This window comes from Phoca vitulina, unplaced genomic scaffold (genome assembly GCF_004348235.1).
Source record: "Phoca vitulina isolate PV1807 unplaced genomic scaffold, GSC_HSeal_1.0 scaffold17, whole genome shotgun sequence".
Classification (NCBI taxonomy): domain Eukaryota; kingdom Metazoa; phylum Chordata; class Mammalia; order Carnivora; family Phocidae; genus Phoca; species Phoca vitulina.
This window is the reverse complement of record NW_022589720.1, coordinates 9,084,084-9,108,231: the sequence shown is the minus strand read 5'-3', so window position 1 is coordinate 9,108,231 and position 24,148 is coordinate 9,084,084. Positions and strand designations below refer to the sequence as shown.

General features: G+C 38.2%; 1 protein-coding gene across 5 annotated transcripts in view; it reads left to right on the top strand.

The window, feature by feature from the left end:
• The window catches only part of CTNND2 (catenin delta 2), an 887,227-nt gene that overhangs the window by 299,079 nt on the left and 564,000 nt on the right, over positions 1-24,148 (top strand). The window contains exon 1 of one of the 5 annotated variants that reach the window (XM_032415369.1): positions 1,229-1,965. The exons of the other annotated variants lie outside the window; for them this stretch is intronic. The gene's annotated coding sequence lies outside the window, so the exon portion shown is untranslated. Of the gene's footprint in view, positions 1-1,228; positions 1,966-24,148 lie in introns of those variants that run through there. 5 annotated transcript variants of the gene reach the window in all.

Sequence of the window (24,148 nt, the reverse complement as noted above, 5' to 3'; positions counted from 1 at the left end):
CTGATGGAAAAATAGGAAGAAGTAAAGCCATTGCTTAAATGAAACCACATTAAAGCCATGAAGAAGCATCAATATTGCAGAAATAAACAGGACTGGTATGAGGAAATAAAACAGAAGAGAGGGGGAAAAAAAGACAACAAAAGCAACAAAAAAAGAAGGTGATGGATATGGAAGAGAGAAAACTGGGAACTAACGTGTGGGTGGTTGTTGTTCTTGCCCGGAGAACTCTTTTCTTAAAAGAGAGTAATGTTAACCTGCTTTTTAATTCTCTTCTTCAGTTTTCAGTGTCAGAAGGTATCTGAATGATATATTCACAAAAATTGTATAACTGTCTACGTAGAGCCATGAGTTGTGCTAGTCAGGGTGCGTCCTTATGGAAAATGAAGGTCAACGGTGCTTCTGGAGGCACCAGGAACACCCAGTTTTGGGAGAGCAATGCCCCCAGGAGGCATGGATATTTGCCTATGCTGCAGGTAACAGAAAATCTTATCAAATATGCACTGACAGAAAATATGGGCATCCATGAGCCATTCTTGCAAACTGTGTTAAAGACAGCATTGAGTCAATCAGGACTTAGATCAAGGTGCATGATTTAGGTCTAGACATACAACTATATTAAATGAGATTGGTGTGGGGAGGGTATGGGATAAGAACTACCCCTTATAAAAGTAGGTACTGTTTGAACTTTTAATAAGAAGTTTATCCTGTTTTAAAAATAATCAAAACCTAGGTTTTAAAAGTCACCTTGTTTAGTTCTTATTTGAGCTAACACCAAGGACAATCCTTTTCAAACGAGGACTCCCAGCGTTTCCTTTCAGCATCATCAAGTATTATCCTAACAATTATAGTTGTATATTGTTTTAGAATTGAAGAAAGTACTTCAGTAGGATAACCTCTTGTTAATACAGTACCTCATTACATCGGGGTGCTATCTCTGTTTTAAATAACTTGCCCTAGATCATCTAATTATAAAATGTGGACCTAGGGTCCATTGGACACACAGCTGATAAAAATGGCTTTAAAATACATGGAAATTGTGGCTAAAGTAGAATCAAGGGAAAGACTCAAAAGAGTTTTTTGAGGTAGTGTAATGGCTGGGAATGGGTAGGGGTGGATGTTAGCATATAAAATTTAGCTTTAAAGTCAGCATCTGGACAAGTTCTCTTTTCTGTAAGCCTTTGGGTTTGCTAGAGTTTGCCATATTTTGTATTTCTTATGAATTGCAATCTCCTTTCAAAAATAAAATAATTTGAATAAGCTTATGTTTTCCAAACTGTCCCTTTTGAAATAAAAACTAGACCAGCTTTGAGTCTGAACTCTAAGCAATCTCGAATCTATGTCTTGCCTTTGAATTCACCAAGGAAACAAAGTCTAGATTCAGTCTGAGACTAATTTTATGATTCTGTGGGTTTTTCTTTATTTTTTTCTTTAATGTTGAGGTACGCAGATAGCTAAGGATCCAGATACAGATTTAGGGCAAAGGAATGGAAGATCAGAAAACTAGAATTTGCTAGGCAGGCTAGTGGGAGGGTCCTTTTGTGATGAAATGTTGCATAAATAATGCCGATGGGGGTCTAAATTCACCGTTGCCATGGAGACCTTTGTGCCTGGCTGAACTCAATTCTTTTCTCTTTTAAGACGGCTACAACTAGGCTTGTGGTGTCTCTGATGCGTCTTGCTTGGCTTTCTCTTCAACAGTTTGTGAGTGAAAGAAGAAATTAAACTATGATAATTCGGCATCCTGACTTTTTCGAGACCAGTCTTCTACTCCCTTCGTGATTTTTGAGCTCCTCTGGGGTTCCTTTTAGCCCTGGTTCTGGGAGGGAGGAGCAGGTGGGGGAGCGCCTGGAACCCCAGCACGGCTTCCCAGGAAGGAGGGAAAAGTAACCCCTCATCTTTGTGACTAGTCCACTTGTTGGCCTGGACTACAGTTTTGAAGTATTTGAGGACCATTTGTTTCCCAAGGTAAAAGAGAAAAAAAAAGTGAAAACGGAACGTGTTTTTTTTTTAAATGCTTTCATTCTTGATGTTGTTTGTGTGATGATTTTTAGCTAGCGTTTTAAAACTGCAGGTTGAGAGTTATGTGTGGAAAACACGGGTGGAATTTATCTCTGGCCTCACGGTTGCCAGTCAGTTTATTCAGTGTATTAATGTTGAAATCGTAAAAGCCAAATTATCTAATTCAACAGAATGCAGTTGTAAGAATCCATGTGCTGTTTTTCTATCAGCTAACCATTATAACTGCTTAATAATTGTTTTTAGTAAAACCTGGTGTGTCATAGATACATCCTTTAGATTTCATGAAAGTACCTGTTTATAATTGAGAATTAAGTAATTAAAAGTTGACTTGGAAATTGTGGGCCTCTTTATTTTTCCCCCTTTGGCACACAATTAAATGGAGAACCTCACTCAGAAATAAATTAGTCATTGAGAGTAAAGGAGTAAAAATCACCCAGCCAGTGTTACTATGTAAAGTAACTAAAAATTCAGTGTATTGGATAGTCTAACTTGTTGCATTGCATTCCCTGTCTTAACAGAGTATTTGGTTCTCAGTGATGAGCTTTATATTATAAGAACTGAAATACAATAATTGCATGTTTTGATCATTCTAAATGGTGTAAATGGGATGCACAAATCCCGTAATTATAGAAAACCTTTACCATACAAGTATTTCCAGATTGCTTTTATTCACACAACTCACTGAGAGAATTATTGACCAAAATTTACAATGACTTCGTAGATTTCACTCTTCTGCCGCTAGAATTTGTGTACTCAACAGGTGAAAGAAACAAATGGATTTCAGAAAGCTGGGGGATTTAACAGGTGACAGTCTGTGGGAATTGTACGTTAGATTGCTATATATTTATGAGATATGCATACACTGTAGAATTGTGAGTAAAGTAAAATGGAATGAGGACTCAGAAAGTCTTTAGGTTTTTATCTTTAGTGTTTTCAAATGGATGGTAAGAGTAACAGAATGATTTCCAACTTAATTGTGACAATCACAAGATAGAATTTCTACTTGATTAATACTATTTGAAATTTGAATTAATTTGTAACTCAGATGCTGAGGGCAAATAATGACCAAGTTGACGTAAAGAATTATTTTTATCAGGAGCATGTTATGACATGTGTTTTAATATTTTAATTGACTAGCATGGGTATGATTTATTTTAAAGAAGCTAACAAAGACTTGAATATACTCTGGGGGTGCCTCTTAGTAAATATTTCAATTAATTAAAGTTAAAAGTGTATTTTGATCATATTAAAGCTAAGAAATCTTTTCATTTTTAAGTGATGGATGCAAACCTCAAAGATACCCATTGAGAATAGCTACTAAAGAAAATTTTGACCTTTGAAAGTGTTTTCCATGCCTTGATCATTATTTAGTAACACTGCCTAAATGTAAAGGTAATTGACCTTGAAGCTTCACTTGGGCAATACAGTACCTAGGCACTCACACTTTGTGGAACATCGATGTCATGGATTCAAGAGACATTAAGTCTTCAAACTATAGGGCACAGTATATGCATGTGACCCAAATAGTTTTTAAACAAATAACAAGTTAACTAACTCCATGGTGTGATTGCCCATTATCTCACATTGCTGAATATAAATGAATATAAATATTTCATTTCATATAAATGAGTATAAATATTTCATATCAGAAGAAAATTTAAACGATTTTTAAATTTGTTTTTTAATCCAAGTATTTATATGATGTGAATCCATCTGACAACATACTAAATTGGGTCCTTCAGAGGCCATCCTAAAGCATATAAGCAGAGATCAAACGAAATGTGATTTAAAAGAAATATGCATTTTGAGGATATTCAAAGGCCAAGTTGCAAAAACTTTCCTGGACTATTTTATTCATAAGTTTTATGCACATGATTAAGAAAAGAATAGTTTTAATTGTGAAAAAATTTATATATATACACATTCCCGGACAATTCCAGGATGGGCCCAACTCAGGATTATATTGATAGGTTACAGAATTACAGCTAATACATTTGACCAAAATTTCCAGTTCAAATGGTTTAGGAACAAGGCTTTGTGTTTGTGTTTCTACAAGAAGCTTATTAACATGTGAATTCTGATTTAGAGCTCTTTTGTGATTCTTCTATCTTGCTGTACCTTATATTCAGCAAATCCTTGTTGAGACCCTCCTTTGTACTAAATATTTTATGCCATGTACCAGAATGGAAAGAGGTATTCCCTGGAGTCTCCATGAACTAAAAAATCTAGTGGGGATGCAGATGTGAGAACTCCTAACTGTAAGGCAGTAAAATACCTGCTTTAATGGAGTCATGGTCAAGGAGAGCATGCCACAGCGCTGTACTTTATACAGTGCCTTAAAATATGGTAATTCATCCTCCCAACCTGAGATGAAGAAAGGTTAAGTGACTTGCATGATGTAACTGTTAAAGAATGACTGTAAGGATAATTTCTAAATAGTAGCCAGAGAATTCCTTTGAAAACAGAAATGCCATCATGTCACTACTCTATGTAGAGTCAAAGTCAAAGGCCATGCAGTTGCTGAAGCCCCTTGGTGAAGTGCCCCCTACCAGTCCTGTCTCTCCCACATTTCCTAAGTCTTCCCTCTTGCTCACTTTGCTCCAGCATAGAAGATGCTTTGCTTTTTGTAGAAAATGCTCCCAGCACGTGGCCTTTGCATTTGGCATTTTTCTCTGCTGAAAGCAGTGCAGCAGTCCCCCAGCCCAAATCCAGCCCACATACACACACACTACCTCCCCCTTGTGTCCCTCTGGCAGAGGTCACCTTGTCAATGAGTCCAGTCTTGATAACCATACTTAAATGGCCTCCCCATCTTCTTTTCCTGCATTATTTTTCTCCAATGCCTTTACCACAGGTGATGCTCTAAGTAATCCACTGGTCCATCTTGTTCAATGTCCATTTTCTCCATTGGAATGTAAACTCTATGAGGCAGGGATTTTTGTCTATTTTATTTTTATTGATGCATTCCCAGCCCCTAGACCCATGCTTGCCTTACTTATTGAATGAAAAAATGAAAAACTAAATATAGTTTCCCCGGTGCCAAATATACAGTGTTCTACTTTGTTGTTGTTTTTGCTGATTGTAAAAATAAAGTAGAAAATATTCGAATTTATCACTGGCAACCCATTATTCTAGTATAAGTGTGAAAGAGGTCAAATACAGATGGTGGGTTCATAATTGCTTATGTACTAACACTCAGCCAAGTATCACAGAATAGGGGTTGAGAATTTCCCTTCTAATGCATGGTCAATGGCATCAGGTGGATTCGTAGTGAGAAAGCCCAGGGTGTTCTCCCATCTTCCCGCCCTCTAGCTGTGGAAACTTGACCAGGGCCTTCAGCTCCAGTAGCCATTTGTTGCTTCCACTATAAACATTGTGGCTACTACTATAGTACTCCAGCTGTCTCTAAGGTTCTGTGATTTATCTGCATATTCTCCAAAGTATTTTTATAAGGAACACACGAAGAATTATACACAATCTCTAAAATACTATATCGTATATTTCTTTGTGTTTGTAATGTTCGTCAACATGAGAAAAAAGATCCAGTGGCCTGGATTATTTATGTGATCATATTCAGTCAGCAGTTCTGTTAAATAAAGTTTTACTCAAAAAACAGAATACATTTTCAGGATCCTAAGAATTACCAGTTGATATTAGTCCATGGTGGTATCTCGTATGGTGGCCGTAACTAACGGTGGCTCATCTGGACAGCATCACAACTAGTGAGTATAGGTTTGCCGTTTTTGCGTCCAATCATTTGCCTCTGTCCCATCAAGTTGTTCCTACATTTGACAAGTTTAATTAAACTTAGCACTAGTGGTTTTAAAAATAAACTTTGCGAGCTCTAAGAATTTAATAAACGCTACAGTGTGGCTAATTACATAGTAACCTTCAAATATTTTTTAAAAATGTGAGAGTTACTTCCTCGAGGAATAAAAGTGTTGAGTTAGTCTGTGGCTTCCAATAGTACTGGCTCATTTTTAAAGAAGAAAAGCTAATTACAAGCATTGGTCAACTGTCTCCTTGTTTCTGTAGGAGGCAAATAGATCGTTAGAACCTTTCTGTTTCCTTAGGCCTCAGCTGCTGGTTGCATGTAGGATGTAACATTTGGCTCCATCATCCTCCAATGAGAGTAATTCCAAATAGGATTATTTGTTGCATGGCTTGGACATTATTCACACATCCCTTCCTTGTGAATTTCAGCTGCTTCAGTTGTTTAATGCCCTCATGCTCTTCTGAATCAGTTTCTGGTAACTTCCATCAGCATTAGTGAAGTTTCTGTGAGACATACCATATTCAGCGTTGAAATGGAAGGGCAGTCAGATGTGGGTGTTAGGGTTGGGGCCTGACTGCACCCACATTATCAGGCAGCACTTCTGCCAGAAAATAGAAACCATCAATATGGAGGTGAGATAACGAAGATTTATAGACGGACACTTTGAGTGAGCTGTGGGGCTGTGTCTACATATGTAGGCCCATAGGTTGTTGGGCCATTTGGTTGTTGGCCCTCATGCTGCTGTGAACTGGACATTAGTTTGTGGACTCTGGCATATTCTGGCATATATTTGGCAAATGTAATGCACAAATATTGGCCAAATGTCATACATTTCCCTTTTAGGGACTTACCTAATCTCTAGGTATAGGATATATTTTTTTTTTCTAGGTATAGGATATTAAATAGGAACATTGAATTCTTTCATTTAAAAATGTATAAACCTGGGGCACCTGGGTAGCTCAGTCAGTTAAACATCCGACTCTTGATTTCAGCTTAGGTCGTGATCTCAGGGTCGTGGGATTGAGCCCTACACGGGGCTCCATGCTCAGCAGGGAGTCTGTTTGAGATTCTCTCTCCCTCTCTCTCTTCCCCTCCCCCTGCTCACGAGCTCTCTCTCTCAATAAATAAATAAATATTTTAAAAAATGAGAATAAAAATTTATAAACCTAGGGTACCTGGGGGCCTCAGTTGGTTGAGGGTCTGACTCTTAGTTTTGGTTCAGGTCATGATCTCAGAGTCCTGAGATCAAGCCCACGTCGGGCTCTGCACTCAGTGGAAAGTCTGCTTGAGGATTCTCTCCCTCTTCCTCTGCCCCTCCCCTCACTCATGCTCTCTCTCTCGCTCTCTCTCTCTCAAATAAATAAATAAATCTTTAAAAAATAAAAAAATTAAAATTTTTAACCTGGACCTTTTATTTGTTACTGTTCTGAAATAATCACTGATGTACTTATTGAGCACAGCTAGTACTTCCTTACAACATCTCATTAAATCCTCACAAAGGCCCTATATGTTAGATATTGTCCCTGGACTATAGGTGAGAAACATTAAGTGGAGTAATTATTTCATTATGTGGTATGTCTGAGATCACAGAAAAAAACTGTGCAGATTTTGAACCCATATCTGCTTAACACTGCAGCTCCCTCCCCTTTAGCCTTAGTCCAATGGCACTGTTCAGTTTAACCATCTCGCTTAGATTCTGGAGAACCTGTGTAGATTTTTGCCTGTTTGTATTGCATATCATTGTTTTTCTTTACTATTCACCTCTAGCCAGGGTGCTCCAAACTGTTCTCCCTTTTACTGTAAACAGATGGACCTGCTAATCAGCAGTTCCTATTTAGAATCCTGCAGGACCCAGAGCTCAGGGATTAGTAATGGAGTGCTAGGAGTACCTCTATCAGAATCAGCATGAGCACATGTTATAAATGCAGCTTCCTGACTCACAGTCTCAGAGGCTGGGTTGCACATCTGCAGTTCTAAGAGGGCCCCTAGAAGACTGCTGGACCCAGGGGCATTTGAGAACCCCCTGTCTGATCTTACAGATGCAGAAACTGATTGTGAGTGAGGGGGGTGCGAAGACAAGTTCAAGGTAGAGCCGAGCATTCTCTGCCCAGAATTGGGGGCAGGGCAGGATAGAGATTGGGGGAGTCCCATCTGCCACAGTGGAAACTCATGTGGGTTCAAAGTGATAAGAGATTGGAGGGGTCAGTGGTATCTGATTGGTCTCAATCTTGTATTTTTCCAGGCCTACTCTCTGCCATGCTGTATTTGTGCATGTACACGAGGGGGGTGGGCAAATGGAGGGGAAAGGACTGTTAGCCTGATCTGGTGATGTTCTCCCCATTCCTTAGTCCCCTTCTTCCTTCTCCCCTCACGGCTCTCATTTGCAGCCATTATGTGGCTCAGTTGATTGTGCAGCCTTGTGGCTCCATGCAGTAAGTCTGTGGATGCTGATATTTCCAGAGCATCTCCTAAGGATATTTTAAATTAAATGGCATAACATAGTTATTAATACAGCACTATTGCCTGAGCTTCCCCTACTTGCCAGTCCCTGTCCTCAAGTCTAGGAGTAAGGAGCTGCAAATCCACTGCCTTCATGGGGCTGCCATTCTAGTCGGGGCCAGAGGATAAATCAATGACTGTTATTACTCTCACTCCTCCTCCTTTCAAAAGAGCTACAGTGTAGGAGTAGAGTCCCTTATGGTGACCTAGAGGCTCAGCCATCCCATGAGACCCGACAAGTTTATCCTGGGCAGTGCTCCGTGAGACCTTTCTCTTTACTCTCATTTTTAAAAGGAAGCCAAGCCAACAACTTTCTTACCATCTTTCTCTACAGGGGGTGTTGATGTTTTGGGGAGACTTTGAGAATATGTGCTTTCAAAGTGGAGACAGAATTCTTAGTGTATTTAACCGGGTGTGAAACAGGCTTCTTAGCTGTGGGGCAGTGGGAAAAAATATGGGCCTGGCTGAGTTTTATATGCTGGCCCCAGTGCACTCCAGTTGTAGGATTCTAAGAAAACGTGGGCATAATTTGTGCATAACGTTCTCTCCATCAGAAGAGTGACCCTCATCACCGTGGCACAGGTGTGATGGGATGTCATTTGAGAAGCATAACTTTGTATGGTAACTCCCTCTTCCATCTGTGGAACACCATTTCTCTGGCTCGAGATGATGAGTGGGTATTCCTGGGCTGTAAGTGTTTAGTTATTTTTGGTAATGCGTTATTCATCTTAGAACAATGTGGAAGTTCCCGGCTTTTGAAGGCAAAATCCTAAAGGGGTTTCGAGTGAGGAGGTGACTGTGTCACCCTGAGCCATGCAGCCGACGGTCAGAAAGTCCAAGCCCAGGGCTGCTGCGCGGTGCGTGGGGGGGTCACCGAAAGCCTGCCAGCCTGAGTGCACTGCCAGAGGTGGTGGGTGACTGCCACCCCCAACTCTTTCTTTTTCTTTTCTTTTTCTGTTGTTGCTTTTGGCTTTTGGCTTGTTTGTTTACTTCTTTATTGGCATATATTTTGAGAAAGAGCAATGGAGTGGAATCAGCTCCAACTCTGGTATTAATTTTATTTCATTTTCTTTCCTTTCCCTGGTGGGTCCCTGAAGGGCTGTAAAGCTGCTACCTCTACTTATTAATCCCTCTGCACCTGAGTTTCCTACCTGCAAAATTAAAGGCTTCAACTCTGTGATCCCTTCCAAAGGAATAGGATTTTATTATCTCTCCAATAGGGGCTTCCTAGTGCCAACGTAGGAGTACAGCTTTTAGCTGGGGAGCAGAGATTATCTCATCCGGGTCCCTGTCCTAGCCTGTGTGTGTCTCTCACCCAGGGGTCTCCAGCCTTTGCTAATTTCACTCCTCTAATCAGTTAGACTTTTGAGCAAGAACATCCACTATGTGTCCATTTATTTGTACGTAATATAAATGTACATCTGTACCAAAATTCATCTGTTAGAAAATATGATAAAAATCTCATAGAGGTGAGAGAGGTGAGAACAATAATTTAAAATATAAGTTCACACCTGTACTAAGGTTCCCCTACCCCGGGGAATTGCCTTGTGCACCCCACTTCAGAGAAGTATTGCCATGGCTGAGCTGCACAGCTCAGCAGTGTCAGGAAGTTAACTAAATCATTCAAATTCAAAAGCTGAGATATGAGAAATAGGAACATTTGTTCCTAGCTCAGCCATCTGTCCTTGTAGGACCCCCCCCCATCTTGATTATAACCAGATTTGAGGTCATTGATAAAGACGATCATGCCGTCACGAATGATTGTTCCCAATTTGTAAATGAGCACATAATTACCTCCAGGCATTCTTGCAGATAGGGGGCCAATAAGACAATGTTGACATCACAGTGCACTGCATCCAGGTGCTAGAAGACAATCCAAGGCTTATGTTGATCTTTGTATGCCAATGACATGTCCCAGACATGTGCTTATATATCCCTTTGGATTCACTGTTTAGTGGATGGTTATCAACAGGAGACTGGTGGAAAAGCACTGAGCTATGTACTTTCTTTTCAAAACTATAATCAAAGAATTGGGCTGGGCTAATGTCTTCAGAGCAAGCTTATAGAATTTTCAGGTTTTCGAGGCTAATAAAGTATGCATACATTTGGTACAGAATTAGATTTCAAAAAATGTCTAAAATCCTGAAAAAATATGAGATAAAACAAAAAGTTGAAAATTTGGGAGACATGTCTACCCTTGTCTGTGGGCTCAAAGGTATCAAACACAGAGATCTATCATGTATGGAAGTCAGGTTTTGCAGCAGTTTAGGACAAAAGCACTAAAGGTTTAGCTGAATTTAAATTTCAAATATGGAAATTGTTTGACAAAGTTACGAAAGCTAATGTAATCTTAGGTTATATTAATGGAAATTCAATGTAATTTGTAAATAAGTACATAATTAAGACCGAACAAGAATAGAGAAGTTAGATTATTCATTTAGGTATGTATTTATCCTGTACATAAAACTCAATGGACATTACCTAACTATATTTTGAATGTCTGTTCCCTTAACTTAGCAACCAGCTAACTACAGGCAATCTATTCTTTTTCCTCATCTGTAGAACAGAAATAATAGTCATTAAAATAGTGATATTATTAATATTATTAGGAGTAGTATTTCCTAGATCCCTAAAGGGTATTCACTCTACTGTGGGAAGAGAAGGAGGATGTTGCTTTTCCAGGAAAACAATGGCCTAAGTTTCTCAAAATGGGAAGGTTCTCCATGCTGCCTTTAGTAAGATAGAGTTCATTTTTCTTAACTAAATACAAGTTCTACAGTATTTATTAAATACACATCTTGTTGACTATTTAATTTCTGACTGGACTGTTGCTTTTCCCACTTGAATAGCAAGGGAAGAGTGGGAGAAAATTGGCCTAATATGTACGAAACAGCTGCTGGAATCATAGCAGCTTGCTGCCTGGCTCTGCAGCTAGGGAGGCCGGTATTCATTAGCTCTGCCCTCTCTATCAGGTAAAAACTGCAGCTGATGGAAATTACAGTCCCCAGTTTCAGGGGACACAAGGATAATTTGGCTGTTCCTAAAAAGGCATAAACAAAATATTGGCTAAGCACAGACAGATGTTAAGGTTATACTCTGTACATGAATTCATGTACTTGAATTCACTTTAATGGAGTTGAGCTTATGGTATAAGATCTTGCAGCTCATTATAACTAAGTTGTTATGGGCTGCTAATTTGCTAGAAGCTGCTGTATCATGAGCTAGCCCAACTGCCTTGATGGGTCTCCTGGTAGTTAATATGGATTAAATGTGAATCTTTTATTTTTTCCCCTGTGGTCTCACATAATGATATTAGCTTGTCTACAGTGTGACAAATTCAGTGTACCAGGAGCATCTGGTACACTATTCTTTATGACTGAAAATAAGCCTGCAAACTTGATAATGCACATCCATTAAGACACTTCCCCATATTGGGGAGATGTGGAAGGATGATGACCATGGAAGGGATTTACTGGTCACAGTTCATTTTGCTCCAGTGTATATAAACTATCTCAACATTGGTACATTCATCAATGCTATGTTCCTACAAGTTCTTGCTTGATTATCAGGATGCAAATATGGATAGATTCCATGTTCGACTGAACTTAATTTATTCCCAGCAGAGGAATTTCAAAAAGGAAAGAAAAAATAAAAGAAAAAGAAACTAAATTTTCACAGCTTGAAGATAGGTTTAAATTCAGTCTTTTGAAGTTGATCTGGGAATGGACCTCACTGAAATGTTTAAGTCATGAAACCACTTTAGTAAAGAGGGTATCTTTTTAATTGAATGCATAGTATTGTAAGAAATGAGGAGTAGAATCAGATCCTGTTGTGTGCCATTTGGATTGCAACAAGTTAATATAAGAATGTTCATATTTTGAGTCTGTCACTACCTAAGCAGTGAAGAAATGTGAAACAAAGGAGTTGACATACAGATGCATATTATGTAACTTACCAAGAATAGGGAAGACCACTGGGCTAGTTGTCACTGTGTTATTATGTCTGTTTTAGCACTAGCCGAGTAATCTTGAATTATTCACTTAACCTCTCTGATTGCTAGTTCCCTCCTCTTTACACAAAAGGATTATATTTCATATCCTATATTCTTCACTGGGCCATTTGAAGATAAAATAGAGTAACAATAGAGCTGTTACTATACAAAGAGTAAAACTGTTATACTATTATATTGTAGTACAATTATAATAATAACTCTCTCTTACCTGATGTCAGCCCTCTGGTAACCTCAAGCCCCTCAATCAGTGGTAGATGTGGCATTAGCAATTAAAAACCACTCTGGAGGCAATGAGGAACAGGAGCTCTGAAAGGTACACAAAAAAATCACCAGAAAGAAATGTCAACAATATAAATGAAGGAGAAGAGAAATGAGACTATTTCTTTGGTTGTAGGAGCCAATAGCTGTGTGTGTCCACAGTGCCAGAGGACTTTACTATGTCCACCTAATTATGAAAAAGCTCTGCAATAGTCAGGGACATTTAGGGACAGGCAAACTAACATCCTACCAGGGCAATATCCTTGTAATGTCATATAGGATCCATGTTAACACTAAAGACCTTCAGATGTCAAAAACAGTTAAATAGTATTAATTATTTTCTTATCAAATGAGTTCAATAACATTTCAAAAGGTTTCGTATGGAAAGAGATGAAGTGGTGTATCGCATTTAATGAATGAGGAAAATCAGGATCATTGTTGAATATTAACCTGTTACTGAAGTCAAAACTTCCAATGTAATTTGCCTGGTATTCTATCTGGTCCTACATTCCAGTCAAACTGTACTCTAATTACTCCCTGAAACACTTACACACATGGTCAATATTTGTCTAATTCTGTGCTTTAAATCATGCTATTTCTTCCATTTGTAATGCTTTTCCTCTGCCTTTTCACATGGTCAAATAGTGATGTCTCATTGTCCCTCTCAGTTGCCACCTTATGCATGTACCATTACCCTTGAATTCCTTCTCCCCCCCCCCATCTTCCCTAACCGGATGTTGCCCATTCATATCCATCTCATCACAATTTAGCATTTTACTTTGTATTCTGTATGCACAGATTTCAACTCTTTTGTTAGACTTAAAGCTATCAACAAGATCTCTATAGGTTCTCCAGAGAAAAAGAAGCAATAGGATATATAGAACTATATAGAAAGAGATTTATTATGAGGTCAGAATGCAGTGATTGTAGGAGCTCAGAAGTCCTACAATCTGCCATCTGCAAAGTTGGAGGTCCACGAAAGCCGATGGTGTTCCAAACTCAAAGACCTGAGAATGAGGGGAGTCCATGGTGTAAAGTTCTGGTCCAAGTCCAAAGGGCTAGACAACCAGGAGTGCCAGTGTCTGAGGGCAAGAGAAGATGGGTGTCCCAGCTCCTACAAAGAGAAAACATTTGCCCTTCCTCCACCTTTTTTCTATTAAAGCTCTCAACTGATTGGATGATGCCCACAGCATTGGTAAGCGTGATCTTCTTAGTCTCCTAAGATTCAAATGCCAAACTCCTCCAGAAACACCTTTATAGACATCCTAAGAAATAATATTTACCAGTGATCTGGGCATCCCTTAGTCCAGTCAGGTTGACACATAAAGTTAACCATCACAGGATCCATACCTGAACTAATTTTGTACCCATGTCTTTCCTGTCTTTGTCATCCAGCACCTTGCAGAATGCTTTGCCCATAAATATCAGCTGTCCTACTGTTACTTTTTTCATTCATTCCTTAAATACTTATTTGGCACCTACTTTGCGGGAGGTATTAGAGATTTGGATGAAAAAGGCAGCACTGTTTTTGCCTTAGAATTTAACATCATAAAAATAGTAACTCCAAAATAATTGAGACTTGTGGTTTACTGGCAGGCAAATAGTATTGATGGCTCAATCCCCATCTATGGTTGCTGTTAGTGAGAAGCCAGTATTCCTTTTGCATTTCATTTATGTACCACAGAAATCTGATATCATAGTACTGAAGAGATATTAAGCAGCAGTGTCATCAGACTATTTGGGACTATTTCTAGGGATATAATGAGAGAACTCCCTGGAATGTTGGGGCCACTGAAGAGACTTAGACATCTCCTAGTCCTGAAATACTGATAGGCTCTCAGCTCAAAGAGCTACCAGTAAAATTCACTAGAGAATTTTATGTTAGGAACATGGTAAATCATGGGAAAATTGATTATTCTACCATGCAAATGTTATAACAGTATATGAAAATGCCAATTTTATAATTGAGGGTTTTTTCATGTAAATTTTATAGTTTGGCAAGAAAACTTTGGGGGCTAAGCCAATAGAAAGCAAGTACCTCCTGAAGCTTTTCTCAAAATCAGAGAGTGTTCTTTCTTGCTCGGTAAAGTACTACAGTCTTTTCTTGGTGGCCGAGCAAAAGGAATAATGTCTTTGAACATGTAAGTAAGTAGGTGGTAATTAGCATACAAATTGTTTAATTGTAATTAAACACTAGTAAAGTTTGGAAGAAAATGTGGTGAGAGGATTCAGTTTTTGTTAATTAATTTAGGTTATGTCTGTAATTTCAAATTAATAATATTGTATTAACTTGCAAAAGTCTGCATTTGTGTAAACAAAAAAAATATGAATAGAGACCACCAATCAGATTATCTCAACACATTCAATTCCTCATATTAATATCAAGATTTAATGGAGATACCATGATGCTCATGGCAATAAATGTTTCCTTTAGTGTTATAGAATGTTGAGCCATTGAAAGGTTAAATGTTAAGAACTATTAATTTTTATTCTTAGGAAATAAGGAGTCACTGAAAGATTCTTAAGTACATGAATAACAGAATCACATGTATTAATTTTTTTAAGGATGATTTTTGGCCTATATTATGGAGAACAAATTGAAAGCAGGTATGAACAGGGGCAGACACTCTAATTAGGAAAATGAGTTCAGGTCTCCAGACAAGAGATATTGGTAGTTAAAATTGGAGTAGTGACAGTGGAGATAATGGACGGATTGGAGAGGTAGAATTGGTTGTTACAACTCTACTCTCAATTCCAATGTGGGTTTTCCTCCCACACCAAGCAATTATCTGATACCACCTGGGTGTCCTACAATCCTGACACTCTCTACCGGAGATAGCATCAAATCCCACAAGTTAAGGACTCAGTCCTCCAAGATTGCCCCCCTCCCCCAGCCACACACACCTCAGATGCCAGTGGCAAGTCTGAGTTGTCACCTGTGCTTCTAACCAACTGACCAGCTATAGATTGGGTTCAACTATTTTACTAGAGCTGCTCACAGAACGCAGAGAAGCATTTTACTTACTAGATTACTGCTTGATTATAAAAAGATATAACTAATGACCACCACAGGGCAAGGTATGGGGAAAGGGCTCAGAGCTTCTGTGTTCTCTTTGAGTGCATCACTCTCCCCAAATTTCCACATGTTCATCAACCTGGAAGCTCTTTGAACCCCATCATTTGTGGTTTTTATGGAGACTTCATTACCTAGGCACAGTTGATCAAGTCATTGACCATTGATGATTAAACTCAATCTCCAGCCCCTCTTCCCTTTCTGGAGGCCCCACAGTATGGGACTGAAAGTTCCAACCCTCCAATTACATTGTTGATTCTCCTGGCAACCAACTCTCATCTCTTGGCGTGGTTCAAAAGTCGAAAATTCATTAACATAACAAAAGACACCATGTCATTCTTACCACTTAGGTAATGTCAAGGGTTTTAGGAGCTCTGTGACAGAAATGGGGTTGGAAAACAAATATATATTTCTTATTATAAATTACAGTATCACAGTGGTATTTAATGACTTATTGTGTATGTCTGGAGAGGACAAAGTGCAGAATTATGAACACATTTGGGAATTAGGTAACTTGGGTAAATGATAGTACTGTTTTGTTTTTTTTTTTTTTACACAGACTACCATTTTATTGCCCATCAGAGCAATGATGTTATCATATGATGAATAGTCTTTAAAAAATTCCACTAAACATTCATGAGAGAATGAGAATTAAAAAGACATATGGTGTCTAAATGATAGTACTATTGACTGAGATAGGAAAACAACAGAGTGAGAACAGGTTTACAGGTTGTCTATGATGTCGGTTTTGGACATGAACCTCTGGGTTTTCCAGAGTGGATGTCAGTGGCCATTTGTATGTACACCATTACTGGTTATTGAAGCTGTGGGGATTGATGAGATTATTTAGAGAAAGTCTAAGAAAGTAGAAATCTTTAAAAATCCCAATGAGAATGTAGCTTAAGAGAGTAGGAGACATCCATAGAGAATAAGAGCAGCCAGAGAGGTGGGAAGGAAGGCAGGAGAGGGGTGTATTGAAACCATAAGACGAATTTGTTTCAGGAAGAAAGGATAAGCCAATGAAGTAAAATACTAACAATAGGTCAGTTAAAATACTGATGGTGTATGGTGATGAGCTCATATAGAATTATTCCACTGGTATGAATATTTTTTTTAAAGATTTTATTTATTTATTTGAGAGAGAGGGAATGAGAGACAGAGAGCATGAGAGGGAAGAGGGTCAGAGGGTCAGAGGGAGAAGCAGACCCCCAGCTGAGCAGGGAGCCCGATGTGGGACCCGATCCCAGGACTCCAGGATCATAACCTGAGCTGAAGGCAGTTGCCCAACCAACTGAGCCACCCAGGCACCCTCCACTGGTATGAATATTTAGCTATTTAAATTTCCACAAAAGCATTGAGTGAGAAAGGATAAATATTGGCCCAAACATTTCTATTCTAAATAGAATTATTACTATAAATCTTATTCTATAATTCAAGTTAGTTATACAAAAGACATATAATATGAGAGAGCACAAGCACAACTCATGGAAAAATACCATAGAAATTTTGCATTGGAAGTACCACACAAGTCACTTAACCTCATCTTTTACCTTTTGTCAGATGCCTGAGTGAGTTGGCTCTATGTCTATACACTTTCTCATATTGACCCAAGCTGTATTTTTTGAGGCCATACATTAAGTTATCCATCCATCTGTCCAGTCATCATTTATTGAACGTACTACATATTAGGTGAGAGGAAGGTGATAATGTAAAGACATTGCCCCTGCCATCAAGACATGTATGTTCTAAGAGAGAAGACAAACATGTAATTAGGTGAATTCAATAAAGCATGGTTGTGCTATGAGAGTGGTGGTCATTTCTTGTTGTGTGTCGGGAGTGAGCTTGCGGCCAGCAATGTACTCATACAGAACAGATGGTAATTAAATAAATCAATGTTGAGATCCAACACCATGAAACAAAAGCATTTTTCCTAAACTTAAGAACAGGGGAAGAGTGGGGAGGAGGAAATGGATATTTGGAGCAATGGGCACAGAGCAAGCACATGCAACGTCCATTTGAGGGAATGCAAGTCATTGATCTTGGCAGAGCCTAGAGTTTTGGTACTTCCTCTTTCACCCTTAAATACTGGAAGGCTGCTTTCTTCACTGTGGTGTAAACATAGGCAAGGACATTAGAACATAACTTTTCACCATCCTCATTGCCCTCACTGTATATATCTGAGTTTCACAGTGGCTCTCTTAAAGTTAAGGAACATTATTAGAAGGAAATATTTCAGTTGTAATATGAACTTGAACAGTACAATGAGTATAATTCTTCCAGTGGTTGGACATCATAATTCCAATATTTTATTTTTAGGAAGGCAAGGAAAACTAAAAAGAGAGAACATAAAATGGTAAGCTGTAGTCATTCCTCATTAAGGAAGTTTGTGTCATTCCTGACTCTATAGCCTCCATTAAAACAGTGAAAACAAAGAATCCTAGATTTTTGAGGCAATGGAGTTCTGAACAGTTATAGCTAGCCTTTGAGTTCTACTCCCATCTAATCTTCGGGGAAGCTACTTAATGTCTTTAAGGTTCAGATGTCTCAGACAATAAAATGCTTTATTGGATCAGTGTGAGGAATGAAAAATTAATGCATGTAAAGCACTTAATAGAGTATGATACATGGTAAGTAAATACTTAAAATATTGAGTGCTGTTTTTATGTACTACTATCATAAAATGGTCATTCCCAAGCAGATATGGGCATAAAAATCATTAGTAGAAACTTTTCAAAATGTACATGTCAGGGCCCCATTACCTATAAATTCTATTCTGTAGCTCTGGGTTATGTACCAGGCATTAAAAAAGTTCTAGGGGTCCCTGGTGGCTCACTTGCTTGGTTAAGCATCTGACTTGATTTCGGCTCAGGTCATGATCTCAGGGTCATGAGATGGAGCCCTGTGTCGGGCTCCATGCTGAGTGTGGAGCCTACTTAAGATTCTCTCCCTCTTCCCTTTCCCCCCCCCCCCCCCCCTCTCATGGGTACATGCTCTCTCTCTCTCTCTCTCTCTCTCTCAAAAAAAAAAAAAAGTTCTAGAGATTATCATAATATAGTTAAGAGTCACCAATATAATAGTATCACCAATTTTTTTATGAAACCCAGTGGATTTGTACATCATTTTAAACTACCAAGAACTATGGCCTTCTTTATTCCATGGAGCCCTCTCATGTAGATGAATTGAGTAAACTGTGGTAAACATGCTTTATTTGGATAACAAAGCATTTGGTAAAATAAAATGTCAGAACAAAGCCTATAGACTTCTAGAGATTGAAGGAGTTGGTCAGAAAGAGGTGTTTCTTTATATTTTTATTTTATTGAAACCATTCTGGAAAGGTGCCTATGATCCTGCTTCAGGGTGCTGATTCCTGTCATCTGCTGTCTTGCTAGGTGACCCAGAATGACACTTCGGTTGTTTAAAACATTAATCTGTCAGTTCTGTAAACTTTCACGGACAGCTCTTTGCCATAGTTTTTGACTCATCAGTGCGGTCTACACAGCCTTACAGTTGACATTGATTTGTTCCATTCCATCCTGACATCATGGCTTTGTTCTTTCCAGATTTGTTGGACACTTTGCTGTAGGCTTCCTCTCATTACCCTGTCACTTGTGCCACCTTCCCTTCGATTTGGCTTCACAACGTGTCTCAGTGGGAAGAAATTAACATTGCCAGGAGTTTGTGGCTATGAAATCAACTCATTCATGTGAAATGGGAATTAAAGGTGATGTGGGAAGAAAGGTCACCTAGGATTATCTGACGGCACAAATTCTTGGTGAAGGCAGAGATGGGGGACGCTAGAAAGCGAAAACTCATCTCCACAGTGGAAAACTAGTCTTTCATCCTTCTTGAAAAAGGACTCCAGGCAGAGGACAGAGAAATACAGTCCTGGAAATTATTGCATCCTAGAGCCTGAAGAGAGATAACAGTGATCTTCCCTTCTCTCATTTTATATAGAACTAGAATGATTGTGTTGGCATTGGTGCTTCTGAGAACCAGGTTTTAACACCTGGTGTGGGATATGACTACGCTTGTGGGATATGATTATGCTTGGTACAACTTACGATACTCTTGCTCAGGGCCTTCAGCAGATGGTAGGTACAAAGGCCAGGGGCATTTTAGGTTCACTCTTACTCTGGTTTGTGCTCCTTTGCTCTGAGGTTTCTAATTTCTTTTAGAAAAATGAACTGATGTCCAAGTAAAGAAGGTAAATTGAACTCTTGCGTTAATATCTGGGCAGATATTGCCAAAATGGCAATGAGACTTTTTAAAGGGATAACTCCATCAACTTAGAGAGTGGGTAAATAAAGAACTGTATTTCACCATGTCTGAGTGGCCATCAACTCAGAATTACTTCATGTACCATTGAAGAAAGCAACAGTGCCTTCTAATTAAACTACAGTGTACTATCAAATGTAAGTCATCCCAATTTAAGAGAGAGTAAACGCAGAGGCATTAAAGTGTGAAAAATCTTAGAACTGAGCAGTCTTAGAACTGATAAAATATGGTACATAGACAAAGTGCTAAATAACTTACCATATCTAAGAAAATAAGTTCTAACCAGTAGGGGAAGAAAAAAGTATAGGCTAATTTATGAGGAAAGTCTTGCAGAGGTTTGTAGGAGTGGGGTTATGGGCATGAAGTATACTTATACAAACAGGAGATTGTTTGCAAATCTGTTTAAATAACAGTCGACCCCCAAATCCCTGACCTTACCATATACAGCTAGACAGACTGCTTCTCCCAACACTGGCAAAGACTAGAGGTGTATTATCCGGAGGTGATAAAATGAGAGTCTCTTAACTCAGGAGCACAAGGAAGAGCGTTAAAGTGGGTATTTAAAGTTGGCAGGGGGAGTAAGTGAAATTTTACTTACCAAATTTTGAGCCTCTCCCCTTCCCCTGCCCCCAGCCTCTACCCCTACAGTTTTCAGAACAGGGGCAAGCGCATGTTCAAACTCAAAGCTGGAGCTTGAGAGAGCCTTCTTTGGGAGTTCTGCATGGACACACCCAGTGATTCTCCTAGAAGAGTACAGCTAACCAGCTCTACTCACCAAGAGTCTGATCAGTAATCTGAACTTCCACTCAAATAGAAGAAGCTTGCTGGGGAACTTGATATGTTCAAAAGCCTATAACATGAAAGACAGACTCTAAAACAAACTGAAAATCATAAAATAGGAACTATGCAAAGAGAAGAAAACATAACATTAACATCATGGAGAGAGGGAAAAAAAGATGAGTTCACATAAAATAAATACTGGATGATAATTGAAAGGAATATTCAGAGAACAAAAAAGTAGGTCTTAGAAATTTAAAATATAATAACATGAATGGACCAACCACTTGGTAGAGACCTATATGATTAAATTGAGGAATCTTTCCAGAAAGTAAAAGCAAAACATAAAGACATGAGAAACTGGAAGAGAAATAGATTTAAATAAGAAACCTAGGCAGCCGATGTAGATCTTAACATCTGAAAGGTTTAAAAAAAAAAAAAAAACCCGCAACAAGAAAAATTTTTTAAAGAACGAGAAAAGCATGAAAAATTTTTCAATAGAATTGCCTAGAACTGAACAATGTAAGTTTCTGGATTAAAAGGTCCCACTAAAGGTTCTGAAAATGTCTAAAAATAGATGTATATCAAGAATATCACAATAGAATTTTAGAACACTAGGGACCAAGAAAAGAGACACTTTTTCTGGGAAGAAGTGAAGGCAGGTTTCACACACAAGAAAAAATAAAAATTCAGAATGTTTCACACTTTTCAACAGCAACACCTGGAAGGCAGGAGATAATGAAGCACCAGCTCAAAACTCTAAGGGAAAATTATTTCCAACCTAGAATTCTCTACTTCTATAGCCAGCCTTCAAGCTAAGTTTGAGAGTAGAATAAAAACATACCAGATATGCGAGGTCTCAATAAACTGCCTCCCCCTCTCTCTTTCTCTCTCGAAAGACATTTTCTACCAGAGAAGGAAATAAAGTAGGAAAATGAAGAGAGCAGCAGGTCTAGAAAGAGAGAACCCACGTAAAGAAAGACAAAGAAATCCCCAGCATCGAGAAGAAGGGAGGGTGCAGGATGATAACTGTGTAAATGGGCCAGGCTAGAGCAGGATGGAAGAGATTTCTTCACTGGATGAAATTGATATATTATTTCCTGTGTTTGATTTATTGAGAGAAGTTTGTATCAATCAAGGGAAGTTTTCGGTTGGATTCATTTTAAGTACATAGGCAGCTGAACAAATAAACAATAGTGACAAAAAAGACAAGCCATTCATTTAGAGAAAACAAAATGTATATTGAGGTTAAAAAAAAGTCATGGTGTGAAGCATGTATGTTGTGATATTGTTCTACTGAACATTGAAGTTTAGCTGTATGGGGAACACGGGGGAAGATGGGAGAAGTGTCTATGCACGATGGCAGATGGGGAAATGGAACGAAATCCTCATCTTCCACTATGGGAAATCAGTTGATACCTGTAACTGAAAACTTAAGAAATAATAATATTAGAAAGTTAATGGAGATATGGATATATAAATCAGAAAAAGGAGTAAAAGTGCTTGCCTCTGAAGAAGAGAAAATTTGAAAAACAGTGCTGTTTTTCAAATAAACTTGACAAATATTTTACCCATTTCAATTTGTATATGTACAGATTGATTTAAAAACAATGACAATTGTTTTCCCTTATACAACTAGAAATACAGATGGCCATTAGATTCTCTTTCTATATATAATTTTTATATTTATATATTTTATATATCTATGTATTATGTAATACATAAATATATATTATATGTATAATTATGTACAAAACATATAATTATATAATACATAAATAAATATATATTTTATATGTATGTATAAAATCAGAGAGGCGCTGATTAGAAGGAAAAAAAGCAAAACAAAGAAAATTTAAACAAAAGAAACATAACCTAGATAAACCTTTAACAGCTTTCAAGTAAGGATTGCACATTTTTATTACAGTTGATGAGCCTCCTGAATTCTAAGAATAACACTATGATGGAGACATTTCATAGAACTGCTGATTTTTTTTTTTTTTGAAGTCCTCTGGAAGTTTTCTCACATTCACTAGAAACCATGAAATACCTTCTTTGAGAGAAATTATTCTGTGACCAACAGTTTGGCCATTTCATTCGAGGAAGCTTGATACCAGGATCTTGGGCCATTTATTCATCAACATTTACCTAGTTCCAATTGTATATCAGACATTTTGCTCACAGATAAAATGATGACTGAGGACCTAGTCCCTTCCTTCAGAAATTCACAGCCTAGGAGGAACACAGACCCTTGAAGAGATATCATAATAGAATACATAAAGTACAAGAACAAAAGTATAAGCTGATTATCATTGGATCCCAAGTAATAGCATTATACACTCTTGAGAAGTGGAGATTAGAGCAGCTGGCCATTAAAGGAAGGTAGACCTATTGCTCCTTTACAGGTTTTCTCTTCTCATCTAGGTTGACCTAACAGGCCTTCGTTGAGGTCTCATCTAGGAGAACCCTGGAGCCTTCAATACCATGGTCAAACCCTTCAAATTCCATTGCATTTCTGCTCCTTACCCTCATGCCTACCACCATTCTGTTGCATACATGAGAATGCACAGGACCACCATTTTGTGTCTAGGTAGATGCTGGTCTTCTCTAGTTTTTACCTCTACAGGAGAGGAGGTTGACAAAGAAGTTTCAATGCCTGAGCCTGTGTAGTCTACACGTAGTCCTGAGTCCATGTTCCCATTTCATGTGGCTGGTATGGTCAGTTTGAATCTTAAGTCATTGGATTCTAGCAATCAGATCTACTCTGTAGAAAATGTCTTCCATTGCCTAGAAGCTCATCCATCTCCATTCTCCACATCTGTCCAATCTCTTTTGCATCTTCTCATATTAGTAAAATTATGGCAAATCCATATTTACTGAATTCACTATTCATTCTAAACGTTTCCACTTCCTCAAATCTAGCTTGTATAATCCCAACTAATGCTATGGCACAATGTTAAGTAAATTATTTTTTGACAGAATTAATAAAACTGTATGTGTTTTCTGATTTCAGTTTTCACACTGTTAGCTAAGCCCCCTCAAGAGTCTTTATATGCTTTTATCCTTTTAAATCATTTAATAAACTACATTTAATTAAGCTGAATTAATTATTAATTTAGGCTCTTTAGGAAAAAGTTATAAAACTATATGATAATTTTTCTTATAATCCTAATGTGTTATGTGACTCAACAATGTGCTGTTCTAGGAGTGAATATCCTTTAGATCTGGCTCTTAGTAAATTTTAATGAACTTTGGTATCATGTATCTGCTACTTTTATAAAACTTTACCTCTAAAACAAGATAATTTCCACATAGTGGGGAGATTTAGGTTCTCTATCACTATTTTGTTTTGTCTTCAAACTTCCCTTACCAAAAGATGTCTTCTTTAATCCACACCCTATTGTTAATTCCCATGAAATCCCAATTTCTCTGGACAGTTTCTGAATCATATTTTGGGTAC